At 37.9% G+C, this 20080-nt stretch overlaps 1 pseudogene; it reads left to right on the top strand.

Annotated features, from left to right (window-relative positions):
* Positions 1-14534: 14534 nt before the first annotated feature.
* Positions 14535-15055, top strand: LOC142461091 (neo-calmodulin pseudogene; annotated as a pseudogene).
* The last annotated feature ends 5025 nt before the right edge of the window (positions 15056-20080 follow it).

Here is a 20080-nt window from a genome sequence, read left to right as displayed (position 1 = left end):
AAAGAACCATAAGAAAGCTGTAATGTTTCCTCGGTTCTATACTGCACCCTAAGTAGCCTGTCTTCTCCCCACAACCCTTCTGTAAGGAGATGTTCAATTGCTTACAGATTGGTTTGGGCCTCTACTCTGCACAACCCCCCAACCTCATTCACATGATTTTTGCTCTGGGTCTTTGATGCCTGATACCTGATCCCATTGACACCTCATGATCACACAGGCTGGTGTGCTTCTTCCATGTGGGCTTTGTTGCTTCTCAGCTAGAAGGCCACTTGTTTATCTTCAAGCCTTTAAGACCCCAGGCACTATACCTTTTGATAGCCAGGCACCATCAGCTTTCTTCACCACATGTGTTTATACACTTGCTTTGTCTTCAGTGATCGAGTTGGGAAGGTGAGCGTCTCAGAGTGCCGGATTACTTAGAACAAAGTGTTCTTAGTTCAAAGTGTTATGTACATAGATCTATTTCCCCATTGGCATGTATAAATATATTTACATTTTTATATGCCTGTATTTAGAACTCTACAAATGCTCTTTGCCTCCTAGTTCTTTCTTCTGTTTCCTTTTATGTTTCTCTTGTCCCACTATCATATCCAGCCTTCATTTGAGTTTCAGTAATTCCTGTGGGTTACATTGCCCTTGATCAAGGCCTACCAAAACTTCTCCACCCTCCTCCCCATCAATTTTCCCTGGCCCCTGGGTTCCTTGACACCCACCGCCTCCCCTTCTCCCATGCTCCCCCCCACCTGTCATCCCATTGTTCTCTCTTCTGGCTTGTTTATCCCTCCTAGCTCATCCAGATAGACATGCAGAGATAATAATATGCACAAACACAAGAAAGAGCAAAACAAAGCAACAATAGAAAGTAAAACAATAGCTACAACAACAGGATCTTTTAAATTTTTGCAGTGGATTTCACATACATATTAAAATATTTTCACGAGGTTTCCAAGAGTAGTGTTCCATCTTCTTTATAAAACACTGACTGATAAAGTAATTGTAATGCGAAAGAATCTAGGAAATAGATATTTAAAAAATATATTGTATGGGACTTTTCATCAATTCAGGAAACATAAGAACAGCCTGAAGAAACTGAGAAGTGACCACCGCATCACCTTAACAATGAAGTGCCATGGATATTATTTAGCATCCCAATGTCTCTGCCTAGGCCACAGTGAGAACTTGATCCTGCCACATGACAGGATCATCTATGTCTTATAGTTCTTTAATCCCACTCTGTAGACTGATTTCTCCAGGAACTTTTCAAGTATCAGTTAACTGTATCAGCCAATGACCACTCTGGAAACAAGTGACATTCCAAAATGCAGCCAACTCTTTAAGGACTCAAATGACTTTCATTAGAGAGCAATTCCTTAGTAAGGAATCAGGGTAATACAATAACAGGCATTTACAAACTTCTGTCCCTCCCGTTTCCGGCTGGAACACCTCTTTGTAAAGCCTACTGCAAGAGAGCACTGGTTAGGGTGCTTGTAGTTTCTCAGGTGTGATTATAAGATTATAGGAGACCATTAGGGAGCAGAGAGAGTGGAAAATGATGAATACCAGGAAATGTGAGTTTTCTTCAGAAACAGTAAGTCATATTTAAATATGAGAACTTAAGACATTATGAAGTTAAACTGGAAGAATAGGTAATAAAATTAAGGGTGAGATTTAAATTTTAGATCCAGATTTCTAAATTAGTAGAATAGCATCAGAATGGAGAAATGGTTGACAAAAGTCAGGAGAATTCAGCCATTTTAGCAATAAGGATGGTTTTTGTGATAAGGCTCCAGGATAGTGGATACGTAAAGGGCTTTGGCAATAGAAAATAGTTGAGGAAGAGGTAAAAAAATCAAATACCTGCAATGAACAAAAATAAGTTCTCTTCCTGCAAGAGTGAGATATAGTCAATTAATATGGTCCTTCTATAGCCATAATTCCCTGTGTGATGTGCTATAATTCCAGACTCTATGCCTGTGGCTATAATATCATTTTGGAAGGAGTTCTCAAGTGTACTAATGACAAAATTAATTAAGGTGGGGTTAAACTCTGAACTTAGTACAAGTGTGAACCAACTCACACCATTTGTTCCTTGGGAGTCTCTTTAGACTCTGCTGGAGGTTATGACTGAAGACACCATCCTTTATTTTCCTTGAGGGTAGAGCCAGCTGAAATATAAAAGCAAACCATCAAAGCCAATTTCTCTGTGTTTAAGAGCCATCTCAGACCACAGAAACAGAGAGGACAACTGGAATGAAACACCAAGGTGTGTCTGAATTGGCTGAAGCCACATCTCTGAGATGTCGCAGAGACTGTGACCCAGAGGCCCAGAGGGTGTCTTCTTTTCATCTGGATGAGACGTTGGATACAGTGACAGTGGTGTGGCTTCCTAGCCCATGGAAACCGAAGGCAAGAGATTTAGGACCACAGAGAGACTTGGTTGCTGGCTGAGGAGACGTGTTGCTGTAGATCAGTGACTGTATCCTTACTGTTTAGTGATCCTGACTTGCAGTAGCCTATTGACTTCCCAAATAAACCCCTTTAATCTTAGAGTGTTGTCTATGAGTTCTGTGTGACCAGTGCAACAAATTACGGAATGCAGCATAGATGTAAACTACCTCATATACTCGAATATAAGCCGACCCGAGTATAAGCCGAGGTACCTAATTATTACCTGGGAAACCAGAAAAACTGATTGACTTGCATATAAGCCGAGGGTGGAAAATGCAGAAGCTATTAGTGAATTTCAGTAATCAAAACAAATGAAAATAAAATTACTAAAAATTGAGACATCAGTGAGGTAATGTATTTAAATATTTATTTTAAATAAAACACATAAACAAAAGGACAACAAGTCATTTAACATTAGTAAACCAGTACAGTAAGTGGAAAATAGGTTCAACAAAAACAATAAGGTATCAGCAATGATACCTTAAGAGTACTATTCCCTGAACTCAATCAGCAACCAAGCTTAAGTGTAAAGAGTTAAAATCTTTCAAAACTGGATTCCTCATCATCACCCATATCCCAATGCAGAGCTTCAGCTGGTCTGAGGTAATCATAGACGCTGTCCTCACTGAGATCGCCGTGGTCACCATCACTGCTGTCATTTTCATACAAAGCGCAGTCTTCCCTGCCATCCATAGCATTACTAATACTACATTTCTGGAAGGCATGTCGCACCATGTCTTCTGGAATGTCTTCTCATGCACCTTGAACCCACTTTGCTATTAATTCTATGTCAGCCTTCATGAGAATTCCTCCTTTTGTTAGTTGGGCTTGACCTGATGACATCCATTCATGCCACTGACCCGTGTATAAGACGAACCCCAGTTATTCAGCACATTTTTTGTTCTGAAAAACGGTTTACACATGAGTACATACGGTAAGTTGCAGGGAATAATTGGTGTTAGAATAAGCAAAGAAGGATGGGCTGTGGAGGCATGTATGAGCCAAGCCCCCGGGCCACAGGGAAGCCAAAGCAAGTCACGTGTGGTCTCCCATGTTCTTCATTGCAAAGAGACGTATGTCAAGAAGGAAATATAAAGTCATAGAAGATCCTCACGTATATGAGAAAGATGGCTAGGTGTTGTTAATCAATTGGATTTTGTGTTGTGAAATCAACACATTTTCTGCTGTGAGGGAATTTTTTGCATAATTTTTCATAATATTGAAGAATGTAAGTCAAAGGGAATAGATGTCAGAGCATATAGATTTTTAGTTCTGGAGCTAAGGAGTATCATCAACCTAGATATCCATAAACTATAGACTATTTCTTAAATTCAGTCAACAGAAAGTGGTTATCATCACAGAAAAACATGCCTGAGATATGCTTAAAATCCAAAACCTAAGATAATTGAATTATAACCTAAAATAAGCAATTATAAACTAACCTGAAAATGTATGTAGCAACAGAAGATGGAGAATTTGCTAGATGTTAATGTATGTGAGATAAAATATTTACAATGTTACTGTAGCAGTAATGTTTAGATTTATAATAAAGACCAATGATCACTGAGTTCATTTTACCTCTCTTGATTCTACATAGGATTTCTGAGACTGTAGATCTTTGTTGTAACAGACAGCCGCCACTTTCTCCTAAGGAGCTGCCAATGAGTTTGAAAACTGACTTGCTGTTAGCAGCCCATCACCCAGCCCACAGGACCACCAGGCTCCTGAGATTTATCATGGACTTACTGTAACAGACTTCCCACAACTGAAGACATAAGTGCTCAGACTAGAAGACCCGGATTTTATGACATGGGAGGAGGTTCATAAACAGCAGCCTCTCAGTGTGGCTGGTGGAGTTACGAAGCCTGAGCTTACAGCCTTTCTTACTACATCTTTGACCTAAGGGAAGTTATCTGTCCCTGCATCAATTTCCTTTTTCATAAAATTGGTTCATAATAGCTTTTCGGCACTATTTTTGTCAGAAATAAAGACTAGAGTCGAACCTGGCATGTAATAATCAACATCCATACATTCACCAGCTCTACAGGTCTGAGGGGCCTTCGAAGTTTGTGGAGCACTCCGTCGTATTCTTAAGACATTTATGTACTTTTAATAACATGAATGCACTTTTTGAAGTTCTTCGTATGTTCAGCAAGCTTTCCAGAGGCCTGGAGATTATCAAATTGATTTTAAGTGAATTTTAAAATTAAAGTATAACATTAAAGCACAACTGCTCCTAGATTATAATCGCAGATCTGCATGTATTTTTAAATATCGAACACACCTTTGTGACATTAATATCATCCAAGTTACTCCTTAATATAGTGGCTAGTCACTCTGCTCCCTACATGTATGCAATTTCTGTTGTGGTTTGGCATTACCTCTGAAATGAAACTTGTTTCTCTTGATAATGAGATGGGTGTGATCTCATTAACAGTACTATTATTCTCATTGTAGGGTAGTCAGATACATGGGCAATTACATTTACAAATAACTCACCTCAATGAACAGCAATGCAGGTGGGCATAGCTGACCTTCTCTGGCTTCCTTTTGCCACCAGACAAGAGTCAGGTGTGCCTCCATGTGCCAGCCTTCATTATCTATTCAGACACCGACAGTTCGTCCGATGTCAGTACATCCATGCGGAATCTGACAATTCATTGCAATAGTCACGCAGAATTCACAGACAACACTCACAATCAATAAGGGGAGTCAATACACTACCACAAGTCAGAATAAGCAACAAGTAAGGAGGTAAGGAGATAGTCTTTGGTATCCTCATCCAGCACTGGGGTTTCTCTCTGGTTCTCGGTCTCTCAGGCACATGATCCCTCGGCCTTTGCCGTTATGGGGCAGGAAACCGGCCCACCTGTTGTGTCCATAGTCGCAGGCCAGACACAGAAAATGGGTACCTTTTCAGTACTGCTTTTCTGAGTCTCTATGTCACAGTCTATGATGCACCTGGCCTCAATAGCCAACATCCTTTCAGACAGATCTTGAATGTACTCTTCCAAGGCCTGTAGGATTTCTTTCTCCGCTACTATTTAAAAAACTGACCACTCCCTTCTATGAGTGTGGTAGTTATAGAATATGTTGTCAGTTTGAGGATTAAGAATGAAGGGGTGGAGTCTAGCCTGTCAATCATTATATAGCCAAATGAGACCTCTGTGTGGGTATGGCATTCCCCTGAGGATTCTGGGAACTCCTGTATTCTTCCATGGAGGCGGAAGCTATGTGGAGAGCCCTGACAGCGCTGAGATGTTTACAATGTCACTGGATCCACAAGACTTCCCATATACTGGTCTGTGAGCTTCCTGAATTTGGCATTATTGCATGTGTTATGTGAGTCTGAAGAGGACTTTATAGATTGGTGTGGGACATATGGGCTAATATCAGACTTATGTACTTGATTTGGTCTGGGCTGGTATGTTTTCTTAATGTACAATTACTCTTTATATAAAGCTTTTACTTATACCCATATGAGCATCTATGAACTTGTTTCTCTAGTCTACTCAGACAAATGAACGTAGTGTTACACAGACCCTATTTGCATAATCCTACCAAATAATTATACAAAGAAGAATGTGCCATCAATATTGGGGGAAGTTTTATTAACTACCAGCACTGTGCAGATGACACAACTTGGCTTGTTGAATTGTGGTGCTGGAGAAAAATATTGAAAGTACCATGGACTGCTCAAAGGATAAAGGGATCTCCCTTGGAAGAAGGAAGGTGGTCCTGTCTTTGCTGTGGAGGACCGGTGTAGTATTTCTCCCTAGTTTTGCCATCTTACCATAAGTCCTCATGAAACTCACATCTTATGACACATTAGTGAAGCTCATGACGGGAAACTCAACTGCAAAGTTTATTTTAGACTTCTGGTACACCTATTTTTAAATCAAATCCAATTTAAACTTTTTGTTCTAGAAAAAAGGTTTCTTTAGGGAACAATAAGGGCAAAATTTCATTCTGTTGTACACAAGTTCACTCTTGCTAGGAATTGATTCAACCTAATAATAGTAACAATCATCTACTCTATTTAAGTTGGCTCTCTTGTTTTATGAATGTGTATTTTTCTTCTGCATGTAAAATACATGCACAGCTTTGCTATTATACATTGAAAACTGTAACTACTTAAAACACTTCCAGGATCTGTTCTGGTTCTTTAAGTGTAAATTCAGTTTTTCTTTAGCCAGAAATGTAAGAGCACAACAAAATAACACTCAACATGCTTTGGTGAAAAAAAAAACATGACATATGAAATCAGTGACAGAATTAGAATATTTAAAAATTGGAAGAGCTTCAGCTACTTTGTGACCTATTAAAATCTGGAAGTGAAATATTACCATTTAATGGAGAACCATCTATTTTTGTTGACAGCAAATCTGAAATATGTCTCTGGACAACTAGGCAAATATATCCAGGTTCTTGTATTCTGTGTTAAGGTCATACACTTGTTTTGGTTTTACTTTTATTATTTTGCATCAGCTCCCCAAATCAAAACATTCTGTGTTTAGCCTATAAACTGTTTTCAATCAGCTAGTCACCTAGACTAAACATTGGAGCTTCAAATGACCCAAAACTTTGGTGGAAGAAAACTCTGATGATGTGCTTGTTTATGGAAACTCCATGAAGTATGATTTCTTTTTATAAGTGTTGACTCCTCTACTAGGTCCTTACTTTTCTATGATCCTCTTTGGCCAAATCTTCCAAGTAAATTAGAAAATATTTAGTTCTTTAATATGTATGTCTGGGTACTGAGAAAGTTACTATCCAAAGCATGGTGGCCAACGCTTCTTTCCCCCTTCTCACTCAGCTTTCAGTTCCTGGTGTGGGTGCATTATCAATTTACCATGTACCATTTTACTCAGCTCCATTAGCAAAGAAACATCAATATTTTTTCTAGACTTGATTTCAGGCTATTTGACTGTGAGCATCCTCCACGGGCCAATGTGTTCATTGAAGCCACCAAAACCTTTCGCACATCTTCAGTATGATATTTGTGTTATGGCATGTATTGCTGTCAGTTTGGTGCGTTTGATTGTTTACTCGATACTGCTGCACTTTTGATTTGGTTGAAAAAAAAAACATTATCTCTTACACTTCAGCTTCCTACCTTGTTATATTCTTTATCCCTACTTTTATGAATTGGCTAATTTCTTGCTGAGCTTATCACTTTACATTGTTCCTGATATATATGACCTCAAACTATTACCCTCCTATCTATAAATGATTTGATGAACTCATTCTAGAAATTTCTTAAATACATTTTAAAAATCTTTCTACTTAGTTAAATGACAACGACACCAACAATTTCAGCTGTGATTGTGGGTTGTGATTTTTCAAGTCTGTTAAAAGCATCCTCACCACCCACTCTTATCAGCATCCTGTGTCTTTTAACAATTTTTTTTGTTAGTCAGTTCTGGCCACAATACTCCTCTGAAATATATCATTACAAAGCTTAGTGGCTTAAAGAACAAACTTTGCTCTTTCACTCATTGGACGGGGAAATGTTGAGACTCCTTTGTGTCAGTCTTTGTATTGCCTAACCTTTGGATTTACTAGTCTTGGCTCCAAATTATGGGCCTTAGCTTCATTTCAGTTGGTTATATATGTGTTTGAGCCAGTGTCTAAGCTAAAATGAAGGGATTATTTGCTTGTGTGTTATATAATCTGCCCAAATGCCCTGCTTATCATTGCTATTTTCTAGCTAGGATGACTAATAAACACTGGGAATTGAACTGATGGCAGAGGAAGCAATTGTTAATAGTGCAATACCATTCAATGAAATACTTTCAACTAATCTCTATTTTATTTATTTTTATTATCACAGAGTACACATACGTTTTGCTGAACTTCACTTAGAGAATACCTGCAGACATCATCCAATGTTCTTAGAGCTGCCAGTGGAATGGAGATAATATTCATGATTGCTAATGCCCTCAATGGCTTTATTATTTATTTTTCCCATTCACATCCACAAACCACTGGTACCATGTTGATTTTGACCTATAGCAGGCCTGCCGGGTTTCGGAAGCTGTACATCTTTACTGGAGCGTCCTCTCTCTCCAACAGAGCTACTGGGGAGTGTCAACCTGAGATCCTGAGGTTGATAGTTCAGTACTTAACTGACAGCACCAGAGGGACTCCTTTCTTTCATCATCAGTTCCTACCAGCCCCTGCCTTCACGGTCATTCCCACTCTCAGCAACCCTACAGGACCGCGTAGAATTTCCCCCTTTGCATTGAGAGTCTGTACATTTAAGTGGAAGCAGAAACCACACCTTTCTTCTGCAAAGTCACTCGTAGAGGGAAGCCATCAGGCCACCAGGACTCCTTCACCATCTATACTGACTCTATTTAAATGACTGAATAATAGTTCTTTCTGTTTTGTGATAGTCCTCCCTAAGGAGAGTAGGTTTTCTTAGTGTAACTTCTCTTCATATTTGGTTACGTGACTTGATGTCCTGCTAACTGCCGACTAAACTAATTTAAGTGGTTGTTAGCCCCAGTTGTCTGGAGAAACAATTCCAGCGACACTCCTCTATGAATAAGGAAGAGCTTTATATTAAAAAAAATCATATATCCAGAAGGCATTCCAGTTCAGTCCAACTCAAATCCATCAGTTCAATGCTATTTCATCAGTCCTTGTTCAGACGCGGGTAGCCATATGCCCAGAGTACAGAATGGTGCAATGGAAAGCAGAAAGAGCACAGGTTGGTGGGTACAGAGTCATGTAGATGCTCGATTGGTACAAACATAGCAGAGCATCTACAGAATCTGTGGTAAAGCATCCCCTAGGGGGCGTGCAAGCAGGGAGAGTTCTACCATGTGGGGAGGCCAGGAGGCAGAGAAAGAGAGAGAGAGACATGCGCCAGGTCCCAGAGTCCTTCACTCTTTTAGAAAAGTCCCAAGGAGGTGTTGTGAAGCTATAATTCGACTCCACCCCTAGCCTGGAATTTCTTCCTTGCTGCAATGGAGTCAGAGCTGTTTGAGTTCTGGAGCCATTCCCTATGAGTTCTGGAGACTTGAACTCTTCACTGGAGTAGAAAGCCCTGTCTCTCTCCAACTTAGCTGCTGGCGGCTTTGAACGGCCTACCATGATGATTGCAGCCCAATGTGTAAACCCTTACACCACCAGGGCTCCCTTGATATAAAAATCACCCAATTACCTTGGTGGTTTAATTTAAATAGCTGCTTAATAGAGCAAAAATATTTGAATTTATATTTTACCAAATTGTCTACTGGATTCTGACAGAAAATATTTGATATGTCATAAAACATTTCACATTCTAATTGCAAGATAATTTTTATAAGTACAGTTTTATTAGCAAGGCAACTTTATAGCATGAATTAAAATTTCAGTATGTGCAGTCATATGAAATGTATGTAGATTAATGTGTTGTTAGTATGTTTGATCTTGTACACATATTTTTCTTATCTTTCATCTAATTGAGGAAACTATTATTATATTGCTAAAGTGTCCTTTATTTTCTATTCCAAATAGAAGACTGAAGATTTGCCTGGAATATCTTTAGGTTTGCTTTCCTTGTCAAGGCTTACATGAACATCTGTTGAAGTCCAGGGTAGGAGCTTAAAATAGTCCTGCTACAATGTGTCCATAGATGAGTAAGTCACGTGACTAAAGTGTATATAAATGGAATAAACTTAAATATTGGAAATATTATAAAAAGGAATTTTATGACTATCTTCATTGCTATATGTATTTTTAATTTGGATGTCATAGTAGAACAGAGTTTGTAGTTTACTTAACTCTTTATGATGCAAATAATAGTGTCACTATAGTCCAAATATTTGGAATATTTTGGAGTATATGCAACTCAATTATAATGTATCAATTATATGAATTAATATAATTAATATATTTAACACAAACACATGCTTAGCTATCACTCATTATTTTATAATTGAGAAAATTTATATAGATTATTGATCTATCAATAATTGTGATATATTGCAACGATAAAATATTTTTGTATATTACAGCAACATCCATTAAAACCGTGAGTCTGTAAAAGTAAAGTTAAATTGGTAAAATCCTCAAAGAATTGTCATTATTTGAAATACTATTAAATTATTCTTTTGTATGAAATAGTCTTCAAAATTAGCTTATACATCAGAAAAATAGGTAAAAATAAAATTTACCTAAGCAAGTTGTTACAAGGTAACAGGGTTTGTAAACAAAAATAAGTGTATTCTCTTTATCTACCAATTTTCCAGAATATAAGACCATTATATGAATATTATAGCTAAATCATACCATTCTACTTAACACTTTCTGCAAATAAAAAATGCTAAAGGGTTTTTTTGGGCTCTAAAATTTTTTTAATAAAAGGGTTCTAAGACTAAAAAGATTGTGAACTGATGACCTAGCTCAATACAGGAAATTGTCATTTTAACTAATAAACACAAAGATATTTGGTCACTTTTAGACTCTGGATTCCCTTAGATTTGACAGATGTTCTTTCTAGGAAAACCATGTGGTACACACAGGTGTCTCTTGGTTTGTCGAAATCTTCCAGAGATTTCACATACCATGGAAGCCCATCTGGGGATCCTTCAGACAGGGCAACAAGCAAAGGATAATGGGAATCAGGTTAACAACAGACGATCTTGATCAGGGATTGGCAAACTTACTCTCACAAGCTCAGTGATAAATGTTTGACTTATAGACCAAACAGGGAGCCCTGGTGGCTAGTTGCACACTGGGCTGCTAACTACAACATCAGCTGTTCAAAACTACCAGCAGCTCCACGGGGGAGAAAGACAGAGCTTTCTACTCTCATAAACAGTTAGAGCCTTGGAAACTCAGAGGGACGGTTCCACACTACTATATAGGGTCTTTATGAGTCAGCATCGACTGATGGCAGTGAGCTTGGAGTTGATTTGAAGTTATAGGTCAGTTTGTCACAGACACTCGACACTTCCATTGATGAATGAAAGCCATCACGGACAAGGCATAGATGCATGGATGTGGCTCTCACTGTATGGCCTTGCTCCACTCTTCCTCGACACTCCCAGTTTGATCAGTCATATCAGCACTTACTCAGGGGCCCAGTGAAGAGCTAGCTTCATTCTCCACTTCCAGTATTCTTTATTTCCACATAGGTCTGATTCGATTGCCTTGACTATTTACAAGTCTTTACCTCTTCCTCCCGTCCTTCCCCGATTCCTACAGATGAGGTTTTGGTTCAAGCCCCCATCTCTTCTTGCCTAGGTAATTGCTGGTCTTCCTCCAATTCCATTTCTGCTTTGTTGACAGGAGGCAGAAAGCTACGTCCTCTTCCTCCTCGAGAGCAGCTTCGTGCGTTCGCTAAAGGATTTTATGTATCAAGTTGAAACTATCTTCTATTATCTATTTTTCTATCCATCAGTCTATATATCTACCTATCATCTATCATAACCTTTCAGCTTATATTTTATTACAGAATATACTGTCAGAAATAGCTTAATAAACAGGAAGTCAAGAATTTATTTGATGTATCAAGAAATTGTATGCAGGTAGCTCAGGCCAGGTGAGAAGTCCAGTGAAGTCATTTAGGAGTCAGGTCCCTTTTCTTATAGTATTTGTCTGGTCTAAGTTTTATTTTCTTTGTAGAAGTAAGATTAATAATTGTTCATGCAAAAATTAATAGCTAAAAGCAATGACTTCAACTTTGTAAAATATTCTTTATTCATTCAGAGCCTCATGCACTAGCTTGATATGTAAGAAAGCATCATTAAATTTTCATTATAAGTACTGGTTTCTCTGGTTCTTAATTCCTAGGTGTACTGTGTATACATTTTGATATCACTGTAAATCATTGTTTACCATATTGCATCACAATTTCCAAATACTCAAAAATGATAATTGGACCGAATTGATGTGGTTCCAGAAACTTTTCATGTGCTCCTTCTGAGTAAGATCTGTAGTCATTGTTAGGGTCTGCAACTGTGTGCGATGTTTGGACATCGTATAATCATGGTTTTCAGAAGGAATACATTGTGACATTTTAATACTTTGAAAGTTGAGTCCTTGTAATGCAGAGAGAAAGAAAAAAAGTTTGACTATATATATAAATTTCATGCTAACTCCTATTAGTCAGCCACAAATTATCTTTTATTACAAAATTAAACAAAACCTAAAAATGAAATAACATGAAAAAAATTGTTTAAGCAAAGCAATTGAATACATACTAAACATTATTCAAAAGTTTAACTTACTTGCCCCATGGGCCAAACCTATAGACATGACCTGCATTTTTTCTGGGTACAACTATCTATACTTGGTTCCATGACAGACTTTTCTCCCCTGACTTTTTGATTATTGTTGGGGGTTTTTCTCTCCTTCTTATGCATTTGTAGTATGTTGTCTGTATACTATTATTCTTTTACCCCTATCACCATAGCACAATTTTGTTTTTTATTAAGTCTCTCCACTGTGAAGGAGTGGTTCTATTGGGTCTCCAGCTGTAAAGCGCAGGAGGAGTGGAGACGTAATGATAGCAATAGATATAAAGTGATATAAAGAATACAGGGGTGATGGTGGGCAGATAGAGAGGGAAGGGGATTTGGTGAGTAACTAATAAAGATGGAAGGAGAGGGAGTGTTAGAACAGATAGTGATGGCATGTAACGCCTTAAAGGCATTTTGACTGTGGGGTGAAGGAGGGGGGATTCTCAAATTGATGGGGCATACTATGGCACACACAAGGTGTAGGGGGCAGGTGATGTCACAGTGTATGGAGAAAAGGGGGACTTGGATGAAAAAGGCAAGTGGTGTTTTGATCTTGGGAAATATGGGACCTTACAAAAAAAGTAGGGGGGGGGCCTGGTTTAGACACATCAACAGCAGTTTCAAGAATAAATGTCAATGGCTTCACAGTTGCAGAAAGCACCAGTTAAGAGAGGAATCCAGAGGTTGCAGAAAGGCCATTCTTGGATCAGTACAAATAGCTACACTCCTGTTAAGTAATACAGTGTGGTTACACTGTTAACATGGCTACATGTAAATTGGCTCCTACAGCATAATGACATTGAAATTACTTGTGGTGGGTTATTACAGTCGATTAGCTACAAGCCCAAACTTTCCACACCTTGAACAACAAAGAAAAAAATCAGCTCAGTGTCCTTGACTTTGCTCAGTAGTGGAACTGAAAGCCCAACTGGGAAAGCCCCGCTCAAATCAAGAGGGAGTCATGTGCTGTGTCCCACCACAGACATGAAGGGGTGGCATGTCCGTGTGAGTGCCGCTCTCAGACAACACATATTGCTTGTGCTAGTGCATTAAAACATTGGCCATTGTGCTTATTTTTAATCTCTCTTGCACTTTATTCCTGTAAAATATTGTGAGTAAGAGTCCAAAGAAAGTTAACCACACTAACAGTAAGGCTAAGAGGAAAACTGTGAATTATGACTTCATCAACCTTTTTGAAGAACGAAAAAAGTGATTAGAGCAGCCAATGTAGTGAAATGGGTGAAATTTTTAACCATTAAACAAAGAGCCCAGACCATGGAAGAGGTTGAAAAGTTTCTACTAATTTAAATATATCAAGAACAACTCAATGACAATAAGGTATCTGAGACAGTGATATGCCAAAAGGCTAAAAGTCTCCATAGTAATTTAGAATCCTTGTGAAATGTATTTATAAATGTAGTTTTGTGCCTCAGAACTAATTTATTATTTTGTTTTTATTGTAATATTAATTTTAATATATTAAAATATGTATAATATATAATATAGTCGTGTATAATAAAATAAAACATTTCATTTTAATAATTATTTAGTTTTCCATTATTTCTCATGGGAAAAATATGTTCAGTTCTTGAACTTCTCAGTGTTTGAAGATGAATCTGGAACAAATTAAGTTCAACAACACCGGTATCACTGTACTTTTTCAGTGTTCACAGAGGCACTGTTAGTTCATGAGCCTGTTAAATCATTATTAATAATAGCCTTCTATGTGGGCATTAAAATTTCATTGGATTTCCATTAACATAAAAACTTTGTTTTGTATTATAAGAAAGTATAGATTAGTCCGAGTGGAGCTAGTGAGCCGAGTGGTTGTGTGAACACGTCTCTGAGACCGGTAGCGCTTGCAGCATGGCTGACCAACTGACTGAAGAGCAAATTGCAGAATTCAAGGAAGCTTTTTCACTATTTGACAAGGATGGTGACGGAACTATAACCACAAAGGAATTGGGAACTGTCACGAGCTCTCTTGTGCAGAATCCCTCAGAAGCAGAATTACAAGACATGATTAATGCAGCAGATGCTGATGGTAATGGCACAATTGACCTCCCAGAATTTCTGACAATGATGGCAAGAAAAATGAAGGACACAGACAGCAAAGAAGAAAGCAGAGAAGCATTCCGTGTGTGGCAATGGCTACATTAGTGCAGCAGAACTTCGTCATGTGAGGACAAACCTTGGGGAGAAGTGAACAGACGAAGAGGTTCAGGGAAGCAGATATTGATGGGGATGGTCAAGTAAACTATGAAGAGTGTGTACAAATGATGACAGCAAAGAGAAGACATTATACAGAATGTGTTAAATTTCTTGTACAAAATTGTTTATTTGCCTTTTCTTTGTTTGTAACTTATCTGTAAAAGGTTCCCCCAACTGTCAAAAGAGTATGCATGTATAGTAATTAGGACTTCATTCTCCATGTTCTCTTCCCTTATCTTACTGTCATTGTCCTAAAACCTTATTTTAGAAAACTGATCAAGTAACATGTTGCATGTGGCTTACTCTGGATATATCTAAGCCCTTCTGCACATCTAAACTTAGATGGAGTTGGTCAAACGAGGGAACATCTGGTTAGGCCTTTTTTTCAGTAGTTTTCTTTAGGAACCGTCAGCATGTGGTTGTTGAAGTGTGGAGCTGTAACTCTGCGTGGACTAAGGACAGTCAACAATATGTACTTAAAGTTGCACTATTGCAAAACGGGTGTATGATCCAGGTACTCATACACTATTTTTCTGTACTGCTGGTTACTTGCTTTTTAAACTTTGTTTAGCCACTTAAAGAAAATCTGTTTATGGCACAATTTGCCTCAAATCCATTCCAAGTTGTATATTTGTTTTCCAATAAAAAAATTACAATTTACCTCCCAAAAAAGAAAGTATAAGTTATATTTCACAATTATTCTCCTTTTGATAAAATGAGTCCTGTGTAGTTTTCAGATTCATCATAAGCACATGATACACACATCCACATATGAAGGTAAATAGTAAGGATACATTTCATGTTTCCTTCCATCTTGAACTTTCGAACTATGAAAGATTTCTGTTGAATATGTTATTTAGCCATGGACAAAACTTGTTCGAATTTATTATTTTTACTGACTTAAATAGAAATTCAGCCTAGTGTATAATTTCTTCAAAGGGTTTATTTTTAGAGAAAAAAATCTTATGTGTGTCTAATCTACCCTTGGTGCCTATAAAGATAATCACAGTTGTTAGATGTTACTTCAGGGGTGGCATGTCTTCTGATACCTTTGCATGCCAGCGCTCCATATGACCCCATATGGCGCTTCAGAGAAGATGACATCTCTCAATACCGCTTCCCCTTCTGTTTGTATCACTTACAAATAAGCTGAAGGCAAAGAACCCAACACCAGCACAAACAGAACATCTTTAATCATTTGGCTTGAAAACAAAATTATAAAAATAATCAACTAAAGGAAATAAAAGTCCTAACATGAACTATAGTGGAAAACAACAACAGCATCTGAAAAATATTCCCAAAGCAAGTGAATTCATGGAAAACATTACAAACTAAAAACTTCACTGACATTAAGTTGGAAATTGATAGAATTCAATATAATTCACCTTTATACTGCTGGCTCTATTTTAAAATAAATGAGCTATTCCGATGATGCGAATCCAGTATCTATTTTAAAGAAAAATCCATTAATAACTATATAACAACAACAACAAAACAAATTCACTGCCCTCAAGTTGATACCAACACGTAGAAACTCTACAGGACAAAGAAGAACGGCCCCTGTGATTTTCTGAAACCATAACTACACCGGAGTGCTAAGCCCTGTCTGTCTCCTGCAGAGTCGCTGATGGTTTCAAAGGGCTGACCTTGCCCTTAGCAGTCCAATGAGTAGCCACTATGCCACCATGGCTCCTACAAAATAACAGAGTGTCACAATTAAATATAGCCACCTGCATCAGTGTTTCTGATATTACTATAGAGAGTATTTGGGATCTCTGTAAGGTAAGACAAGAAATGAACAGACACGGAATTTATTTGTACAAAAAGGCAATAGTTATATGTATACATATATATAGTTATATATATGTGTGTATATATACATATACATGTGTGAATAGATACACACATATATATAGTCATATGCATATAGCCCCATAGAGTGATTGCTTTAACAGTATGTAGGCATAACACATGCATGTATTTTTGAATCATTCACTTCAAGACATGTAAAATTTTCTATTTTCAATGTTTAATATTTAGTTTCATGTAGTTGTTGCAGTCAAGATAATTCCAACACATAGTGACACAATAAGACTGAATAAAGCTCTCCCAAAGCATTTTCAAGGATGTCATTTTTGGGAGGAAGCAAATTGCACATCTTTCTTCTTTGGAGAGGTTCGGAATTCAACCCAGGCATAAACACTTAGATGCCAAGGGTTTAATCATTTATATAACCAAGGGTACTTGAAGCCCATATAGTAATAAATTACTTTCTGAGCATGCAGATAAATAAATGGTGGGGTTTAAGCAAATTTTAACTGAAAATTGAATAATACCTTTCTTTCAGTTGTTTTTTGTAAACTACAGGGGACCTTTATACGCGTTCTAGATGTAAAGGGTTTATCCTCTTTAGGCGGAGAACAGCCTTTCTCATTTTGCCCTCAGTTTTGTGAAAAATATCTACTCTTGATTATTAGTCTACTTCTTGAATTCAATTTACAGGGATTCACAAGATTGTTTTTCAAACCAATTTTAGAAATGAATGTTGCTTTATATTAAATTGGTACACTGAAATGACTTCTGATAGCTAGTTGTACATTTTTAGAAAGTTACTCTTACTTACAATATGCATTTATGAACACGGGAATTCTCTGTGTACATATCACACAGATGTGGTGAGGACCTTCACCCTCATTCCAATCTCTTAAGCAATAACGGTGAACTGTCCTTTTCTGGCCCTCATGGATTGTAAGACTCTAAATGAACCGCTATAAGAATGTATAAATAGAAAGCAACAATTTAAGACTTGGAAATTATCTGATTGGATGAGCAATAGTAACACAATAGCTGGCCTTTAGACACTATAGACGCTGCTCTGAGTCTCAGTACAACTGCTCATTGATGTGCTCGTGGACAAAGGGATTCATGTCTCTAAATATCAGTGACTAACATATGTCTGTCAGTTTGTCGTCGTGTGATGGCTTTTCTGTCGCTGTGATGTTAGAAGCATTGTTTTTATGGGGAGAGGTTCATATGATCCGATATCATTTATGTATCGGGTTATCTGCTGCAGTACATCATTTAATCTTAGTAGAGCCCCAACAGAACTTGATGCTTTTTCCCCATTTTAGAGGGAAGGATTCAGAAGATAAATGATGGCATACACATTGTGTGGTGGAGCATTTTGCAGGGTTAAGTGACCGAACAGAAACAATACTAACCAATCTGACTCAAGACCAAATATATAAGCAACAAAGCATATTACTTTAAAAATACAAGTCAACCAACATTATTTCATAAAACTTTTATAAAAATTAAACTATCACATATATGTACAATGCAATGTGAAATTCCAAATCCATAATAAAATTTCAAAAGGTATCCTTTTAAAATTATATTAGTATTTAGTCATAGACTGCCTCTGAGTCATTTTTGCCTACATTTATTTTGTGTGCTTGACTAAGACAAATGAATATTACTTAAAGAAAAAAGATATAATTCCCCCTTACATATCTTATTTTAAATATAATTAAAAGCACACACATTTTTCACTTAGATTATACATTATTTTAAAATATTTATGTCCATCCATAAAACTTTAATTTATCCATTAAGCTACTTTGTTGTACTAATTATATTTTAGTATGGTTAATTTTTATGAATTAGAACTGCCATATCATATCGATTCTATACTCTCAGCACTATGACAGCTCTTCAGTAAGGTGTTATAAAATCAGAAGCTCTTAAGAATCTGGCCTCACACAATGAGTTCTGCTTCACCCAGTCTGCTCATCAATTTTCCTCTTCAAGTTTGCTTCCTTGCTCTTCCTCAAACAGACTCAGATAAGGATGCTGCACTTGGGACATAGCCTATCACAAAATATTTCTCCCAGGTGCAATTCGTTTATTCAGGTTCAGTATCAAGCATCAATGTGCTAAAATTGTAATTACTGATCAATCTGTTCTACATGGTTTCTTTTATTGTAAAATCTGCTTTATTTTTCCCTATATCACTTCAAAGTATGTAACACAGTCTTATTAGATTCCTCAGGTGGGAAATACCTTGGTTCCCAGATTCACAAGAGAAAGAATTCACATTCACGCCTAAGTCTGGTTTGTGATCCACGTGAGTTTTTTATAAAGGATAGAAGAAGTTTCAGGTTTTACAGTCACAGAATACTGGACAGTACCCCCACATGTGGGGACCTGCGGCCAGAGAGAGAGAGAGAGAGAGAGAGAGAGAGAGAGAGAGAGAGAGCGCAGCAAGGCCAAGCTAACGGCAGAGGTGGAGAGGGGGAGTGGGACATTGAATGAATTAAACCCACCTGGCCTAATTTTGGGCCCACCCATATGTACAGCTCTCCCCTCATCACCTGCCTCAGGCCTGAATTGGGGCATGCCCTTTAAGCCTTTATTGGTTTCCAACTTCCTGTAGGGGGGCCCTAAATATGGAGAGGAACAACCTCCTACCTTGCTACCTAACAGTATGATGTTCTACTGGTGTATTGTCTATGAACTTCTCTACAAGGTAAGCTCCCGAGTGCCCCATGCTTTAAAGGTGTGTGTAATTACAAACCGCACCTAGGAAGAACCCAGGAGAGAGCATACAGCCATCATATCCTCTATTAGATGAATGGATGAATGCATCCACGGCAGGCACTGTTATAGCATTACCAGAACTGAAAATGATACAGTTTCATGATACCATAGGTGAGCCAATTCAACCACCCACAAATGGGAGTTCCTTGTCGTTTGGGAAAAGCATACACATAACATAGTTCTAAACTCTCTAGTTTCAGTTTTAAGACTAATTAAAACTTAAGTATGCTTATGAAATTGTGGGAGTCTGAGGACCTGGAAGGGAGTGAATGTGTTTTGCTTCCCACAGTCCTGATTTAGGACTAGGTAGGCCAGCCCTGGTGAAGCTCACCTGTACAGTCCTGAGAGAAAGCGTAGCTAGCGTCCAAATGCACATATTCTCTAGGACAGATGTTTCCCCATAACACATCCACCCTCCATAAAATGATTAATGCTTCCCCATATCACATCCACCCTCCACAAAATGTCGTACAGACACCTGGCCTTTCACCTGTGTAGTTAAAGGATGCTTCTCTCAAAGAGCAGTCAGCTCCCTTTGTTTCTTATTCTTAAAGAGGGATTCACGCTGCTTACATCTCACTTGCCTG

The sequence above is a fragment of the Tenrec ecaudatus genome, chromosome 11, assembly GCF_050624435.1.
Source record: "Tenrec ecaudatus isolate mTenEca1 chromosome 11, mTenEca1.hap1, whole genome shotgun sequence".
Taxonomy (NCBI): domain Eukaryota; kingdom Metazoa; phylum Chordata; class Mammalia; order Afrosoricida; family Tenrecidae; genus Tenrec; species Tenrec ecaudatus.
Note: the sequence above shows the minus strand (reverse complement) of the source record. Positions and strands in the feature narration are given on the sequence as shown.